The 7,802-nt window shown below is 41.6% G+C and overlaps 1 pseudogene; it reads left to right on the top strand.

The window, feature by feature from the left end:
* The first annotated feature begins 317 nt into the window (after positions 1-317).
* On the top strand, positions 318-5,784 carry LOC140453822 (immunoglobulin lambda-1 light chain-like; annotated as a pseudogene).
* Positions 5,785-7,802: the final 2,018 nt, after the last annotated feature.

Genomic DNA, 7,802 nt, shown 5'->3' with positions numbered 1-7,802 from the left:
AAAAAGCTTACATTTGCGTCTATTTGCTATCTTCTTATGATTACAAAGTCCAATCGCACATTGAACATTGGCAAACCCGAAAGTTCAGATTATGGACAACCATGCAAGAAGCCAGAAAGAGATCGGTGGAAGCCCAAAGTGTTGATTTGCCTGGTTTCTGCCCCTTCATTTGCATTTCAGTCAATAAATAGAGCTGGAAGAGCCCTTTCCGGTTTACCGACACTAGGTGAGGAGGGGGTCCCAGGAGTTTACAGCAAACGGTTCCACTGAGGGCAGCACCCAGAAAATTGGCTGTTTCACTGCATTCTCCAGTGGAAATGTTTCCGACGCTGCATTTGCTGTGGACTCTGTTGCTCCGTGTGACAGGTCAGGAATTGCTCTGGATTAACGTATATTTGTTAAACACTTGTTGGCTTTGTTTCACACCAGCTGGCAAAATAATTCAACGCACGCATATATTTCTTCAATTGTAGGTACTTTGGCTGTTCCTGTTCTCAATCAGAGTACGGTATCCGACCCACTCTCCGCCGGTCAGACCACCCAATTTAAGTGTGCGATCCAGAACGGTGATGTGGGCAGCTCCCATGTACGTTGGCACCGTCAGACTCCCGGAGAAGGCCCGGTGTGGGTGATCACGCATGACAGTGACAAGGACATTTTCAGACGCACCGGTTTCACAGACCGTTTCCAACCTTCTCGCGACACTTCCAGTAATCGCTTCATCCTAACCATCAGAAATCTGGTCTCCGGTGACCCAGCCGTCTATTACTGCCAAGTGTGGGCTGACTAAGCTGGCTACATCTTTGCAGGTGGAACCGCCCTGACTGTTCAAAGTAAGTGATTTTGTTTCCCCCCTCTCTCTCTCATTCAGATTAGTGCATTTAGAGAGTTAATAAACCGCTTACACAGTAAGACAGGGAAATACAAGAATTCAGTATGTAGAACTGCTGAAGTTTATAACTGAGTCTGAAACATCACTGGTTGAGGTCACCTTTATAATTTTCCGTCAGTGCAGTTTCCGACAGAGCCCAACTGGAAATTGAAGGGTTTCTATCCGATCTCCAGACATGTTAGACTCTGGATGAAATCCTGTGCTGTCAGTGTTCTCAGAGACGAGAGGGATTTCCAAATGTCTGGTTAGTCTGTGAATCGGTCCGACCCCACACCCCTCACTCCGAGAAAGGCAGAATGTGGAAAAGGACATAGTACTAATATTTTTTCCTCTTACCCCCTACTCAAGCACTAGGTCGGTTTCTTGGTGAGCCCCGCCATTGTAACACCTCTGTGTAAATGATCTTTAGAGGTTGAACTACCGCGATAGTCCAGATTTCGTAGATTTGGTTTCCTTTTGTGTCTTCTCTGTTGTTCAGAATAGTTAAATTTTATCCCTTCAGTGTGGATTCTCTTCTTAAGATTGCGCCAAGTCACAATTTAACACATTTTACAACAACTCTGATTCGCACCCACAAGTCAGTGTTATATAACAATTCTCTCCTTCATTCACTCACTCACAGAGTTTAGAGTATGCTTCATATCAATAATTCTCTCAAATAATCGCACAGATCAGGCCATTTTACAAGTAATAATAATTCTCTCTCTCCTTTACACACAGGTCGGAGAGACTATATTAATAGTTCTTTCTTACACGTAAGGTCAGTGTTCTTTTAATAAATCTCAATGACATACGCAGGTCAAAATGTTATTTATATCAACCATTCTCTCTCTGCCTCTCCCTCTCTCACACGCACACAGGTCAGTGTAACATTAATAATTATCTGTCTCCTCAGAAATACCCAGCGGTCAGTGTGTTGTATATACGGATTATTAATTGTTATTGTTATCTTAATGTTATTGCTATTACAAATTCTCTCTCACATATAGACATACATGTCAGTGTGTTATGTTATGTTAACAATTGTCCCTCTCCTTTTCTCGCTGTCTCGAAAACACGGGAGAGTCTTAGAAATATATAAATGATTCTCCCTCTCACACAAATATACACTGACCAGACATGATCAATAATTCTCTCCCACATCCAGGCAGTATTACATTAGAAATTATCTCTCACACAAATACATATATCAGAGAAAATATCAATAATTCTCTCCTACACACACCAGTCAATGTTACCTTAAAAATTCTATGCCACGCGATAAACACAGGCCAGAGCATATTTCTCTCTCACACACACACTCTCTTTCTCTCTCTCTTTCCCCCCACCCCCCAGCCCTCCCCAACACTCACATAGACAAAGGTCAGCGTGTTATGTATGTTAATAATTCTGTATCTCTTACAAACACAAATCGGTCAGAGATTATAACAATATTTCTATCTCACACGCAGGTCAATGTTACATTAGTAATTCTCTCCCACACACAAACACATAGCAGTCAGAGTGCTCTTTATATTAATAATTTTCTCTCTATGACACACACAGACATGCCGACAGACACACACACAAAGCTCAGAGATTATAACAATAATTCACTCTCCATATACACAGGTTAGTGCAGTTTTTGTATTAATATTTCTCTCTCTTCATGTCTCCCCTTCTTTCCCACGCACATAAATCAGAATGTTATGTTATTAATAATTCTCTCTCGCACATTCGCGCACAGAACCGAGATTATAAAACAGGGCATTGTTACATTCACACTGCTCTCACTCACACATAGACAGGTCAGATAGATTATATCAACATTTATCCCACACACATAGGCCACTGTTGTGTTTTTAATTCGCTGCCTCCTACTCACACACGTCCGCAAACACCGATCAGAGTGGTGCAAATGTTCGTAATTCTTTATCTCTGTCTTTCTATCTATCTATCTCTCTCGCACACACGCACACACACACATACACAGAGAGAGAGAGAGATAGAGAGACAGAGAGAGACAGGTGCGTTTTTATATTAAATATTGTCTGACAAAAGCACACAGGTTAAAATCTTATTTATAGTAATAATTCTCTCGCTCAGACGCAAAACACACGCGGGTCAGAGTTTAAATGAATAAATCTCCGTCTTGCGCACATACGTCTGAGCATTGTTCCGAATAATAATTTTCTGTATCTTTTGTCACACAAACACACATACATACGCCAGTGACTTATGTATATTTATGAATAATTCTGTCACACATTCACACACAGAACAGAAGGTGCTACAATAATTCTCTGTCACGCGCACAGGTCAGGGATGATGTCAATAATTCACTCGCATTTACAGGTCAGAATATTCCATGTTTCTCTATCCCACGCAAATATACCAGTCAGATTGTTATGTACACAAGTAATTATTTTCGTCTCATATTCACACAAATATATGCAGATCAGACTTTAGATGAATATTTGTGAGAAGATTTGTATCTGATTTAGGTCAATAATTATCTCTCAAACATACAAGTCAAATAGTTTATCCTAATCAAAAACTGAAGTTGCTAGAAAGACTCAATAAATCTGGCAGCATCTGTGGAAAGAAATTAAGATCCAGTGACCCTTCCTCAGAATCAACTTCAATAAATTTCAATAATTCTCTCAGGCGCAAGTCAGAGTGTCATATTAATTACTCTCGTCTTCTCTCTCTCTCTCCCCTCTCTCCCCCCTCTCTCCCCCTCTCTCTACCCCCTCTCTCTCTCACGCACATACACACGCGAACGTGCACCCACACATACACACGCACACACATCAGGTAGTTATGTTACACTATCACTCACTCCTGCAAATCCCTTCCTCATGGCATTGTGGGCCAAAACGCAGCAGTGGATTACACTAGATCAAGAAGGTGGCTCACCACAACCTTCTGAAGGGCAACTAGGGACTGGCAATAAATGCTAGCCAGACAACGACGCCCCCCTCATCACAAATGATGAATAAATACAAAAGACATGCACAGGTCAGTGTTTTATATATGCACCAGTAATTCTCACAAACATGGGTGAAATAGTTATGCTGATAAATCTCTTACGCACGCATATTCACATGTACAAGTTTGCATGTATATATTATATGTATCTCAATAATTTTCTCTATCTTTCTCTCACGCACACAGACACACAAGTCAGAGTTTCAAAAAAATATCACAAAACACCAGGTTATACACACAGAACAGGAGGTGCTACAATAATTCTCTGTCACGCGCACAGGTCAGGGATTATGTCAATAATTCACTCGCATTTACAAGTCAGAATATTCTATGTTTCTCTATCCCACACAAATATACCAGTGTATTTGGAAGTACTAGCTTTCAGAGCACTACTCCTGTATCAGGTACCTAGGAAAGTAGGATCAGAAGACACAGAATTTAGAGCAAAAAAAATCACAGTGTCATGCAATTAAAATGATACATTGAAGAAACATAGATTGCTGTTACGTCTTTTTTTTAATAGGTTATAGTTTTTGGTTCATTAATTTGTAAATCACAGAATTCATTTTCAGTCACATTTTCGAGATAACTTAAGGTTTTATAAAACCAGATGACATCTCAGCTCAGACAATGTATTAAAGTTGTGTGGTTGGAGTCCGTCTCAATCCCAAACCTGAGTCAGAATGGTTCTATTTACAAAATATGGACTGACTGCCTGCATTGACTGCCTGCAGGTTTTTTGTCTTTTTAAGCAAAAATAAAAAAGTATTTGGAAATACAATTCTGGAAATTTAAATTCATCTGTTAGACGTGTGTGTATGAGAGAGAGAGACGGAGAGAGAGAGAGTGCGCTTGAGAGAGCATGCGTTTGCCTGTGTGGATTGGTAGAGTGTGTGAGTGAGTATGACGGATTCCGACATTTGAAATAGCACCAGTCTGACTCAAGGTTGGGGTAGATGCAGAGTCTAACCTCACGCCTTCAAGACATAGTCTGGGATGAGATGTCATCGATTTTTTAAAAACGTTAAGCCATCTTGACAATGTGACTTTAAATAATTTCTGGGTTTTGCATGTTAATGAAACGAAAACTGCAGCCCATCCTAGAAGGTGAAAGACTGAACAGCAATTTCGGTTTGTTCAATATATCACTTTAATTGCATGACACTGTAATCTTTTGCTATAAATTCTGTGTCTCACGATTCTGCCCCACTCGTTAACTGATGAAGGAGCAGCGCTCCAAAAGCTAGCACTTCCAAATAAACCTGTTGGACTATCACCTGGTATTGTCTGACTTTCAAGTTTGCCCACCCCAGTCAAACACCCAAACCTCCACACCATGACCAGTCAGCGTTATGCATATGAATAAGTTTCTTTCTCACTCTGTGTCTCTCCCACACACACACAGGTCAGAGTGTAAGACATGAGCAATTCACGGTCTCACGCATACTCATACATCAAGTCAGAGTGTTAATATTAATAATTATCTGTCTCTGTCCTTCACAAACACGCAGTTGAGTCTAATATGTGTAATTTTACCTCCTTTGGATGGATCAGAGGTTTTTTTCATTCATGTATGTAATCGTCATTCTCTCTTTCACCATGATCAGGTCGTGACGATCGGAAACCATTTGTCCTTCTGCTCCATCCTTCACCAGAACAAATAGACACAGAATCAGGCACCATTTCCTGTCTGGTGAGTCGCTTCAAGCCGGGCTTTGCACAGGTCTTCTGGAGTGCGGATGGGAAAGACACAGATATCGGGGTGACCACAAGTCCCGTGTCCCTGGACAGTGATCGGCCTGAGCTGTTACCTGACCGTCCCGGCTACGGACTGGAAGAAGGGCTCCAGATATTCTTGCAGTGTCAAGCACGGTTCATTGAATTCGCCTCTCCTCAACACCATCAGCTCCAGCGACTGTTAGCTCTGAGGCAAACACTGTCACGGTTCAGTCAATGTGTGCCAAGTGATGTTTTGTTGTTTGTTCGTGTTTTGCAACGTAATTTATGCAACAATGTCGGTATTTGGTGAATCGATGGATATCAGGAGCCGGTGAAATTATTGTTTGATTTGATGAGTGGGGATTTCCTGCTGCAATTGTCCCCAGAATTTTGCGTGCAAACTCTCAGCCTGGATAGAATGGGGAGCAATTTCCCCACTTAAACAATGATCCTGTTGCGTTTGTAAACTTGGAGTAAACACAGCTCTGAATAGATCTGAAATGATAAAAATAAATGACTGTCGTTATTGAACATTTAAAGGGCATTAAAAGTGTCTTGGCAGTGGATAGTTTGCTGCTGTGACAACATTACACAGAATTATATCAAATTATGGAATGTGAATGTACACCAACAATATTCATCTCAACCACTCCCTGTGGGACCAAGTACCTAAATTCTCCCCACACCACTCAGGACCGAGTATTCGATTCTCTCCTACTCCCCACGTGTGAGCCCCCCAGTCCCTTCCACCACCCATGGGAGTAAGTCATCCATTCTCATAAATCCCCATGGAGTGAGATCTATAATCTCCATTCCTGAGGAAGTTTCTCCTGGATTCCTGATTGAATTTATCGGGGGGCGGGGGGAGATGTTGATCAACTTTAGTTTTGTTTGCAACAGGAACAAAACATTCTATTGTATTGATATTCACAATTTTAAAACTTGAATCAGGTAATGGCCCACAGCTCGCTATTTTCTTTTCAAAAGTGTCCCAAAAAAAGGTCACTCTCTCCTGATGAGTCTAACCTCCCAATTCTGTCACTGATCTTGTCAATGATAGCCCCTTTCAGAGTGCCTCTGTAATTTTGACAGGTGTGCTCTGGACTCTGTATCTTCATGAACTCTAACTAACAAGAGTTGATTGTGGGTAAAACATGCGCCGAGTCAGGAGCTGCAAGCTGAGGGTCATAAACCTGTAACCCGCAGAAAGATCTCTATCTCACTTCTGTTTCCCACACCAGCCCTAATCACACACACACACACGCACACGCACACACACGCACAAACGCAGATACAAGCATACAAGCCCAACTTAAGCTCAGCCCCTTGGTGATGTATAATGAGCTCACCTTAGAAGTAGGGCATTTGTTCTCTCCCATCTCATCCAAAGTGAGTTATCCCTAATTCCACAGAGAAACTCTTGCAGGTTTTACTGGAGGCAGCGAGGGAATATTGTTCCCATTGGAAAGAGGGTCGATAACAGGTTTGCGTAGAGGAAGAGAATTCAGAAATGACTGTTTCTGTTCAGGTTGTAAGTTTGCTCGCTAAGCTGGCAGGTTTGTTTTCAGACGTTTCATTACATCATTAGGTAACATCATTAGTGAGCCACTGGTGAAGTGCTGGTGTTCTGCCCTGCTTTCTATTTATATGTCTTGGTCTCTTAAGATGGGTGATATTATTTCCGATTCTTTTTCTCAAAGATTGGTAAATGGGATCGATGTGTTTATTGATGGAATTCCGGTTTGAATGCCTTGCCTCTAGAAATTACCAAACTTGTCTCTTGTTAGCCTGTCCCAGGATGGGTGTTGTCCCAGTCAAGTGGTGTCCTTCGTCTTTCTGTATGAAAGGATACTAGGGAAAGTGGGTCATGCCTTTTGGTGGCTACTTGATGTTCGCGTATCTTGGTGGCTAGATTTTTGCCTGTCTGTCCGATGCAGCATTTCTTACAGTCCTTGCATTGTATTTTGTAAATGACATTCGTTTTGCTGTTTGTTCGCATATAGTCCTTTAGGTTCATCAGTAGCTGTTTCAGTGTGTAGATTGTTTTGTGGGCTGCCATGATACCAAGGGTTTGTAGTAGTGTCGTAGTCATCTCCAAGATGTATTTGATGCATGGTAGTGTGGCTCGAGTTTCTGAGTGTGTTGTGTCTACTTATTTCAGCTGGTTGTTTAAGAGTTGGTGGACTGTGTTTAACAGGTACCCGTACTTCTTGAATACATG

Source organism: Chiloscyllium punctatum, chromosome 28, assembly GCF_047496795.1.
Source record: "Chiloscyllium punctatum isolate Juve2018m chromosome 28, sChiPun1.3, whole genome shotgun sequence".
Classification (NCBI taxonomy): Eukaryota; Metazoa; Chordata; class Chondrichthyes; order Orectolobiformes; family Hemiscylliidae; genus Chiloscyllium; species Chiloscyllium punctatum.
The sequence above is the reverse complement of the archived record's forward strand: the minus strand, read 5'-3'. Positions and strand labels throughout refer to the sequence as shown.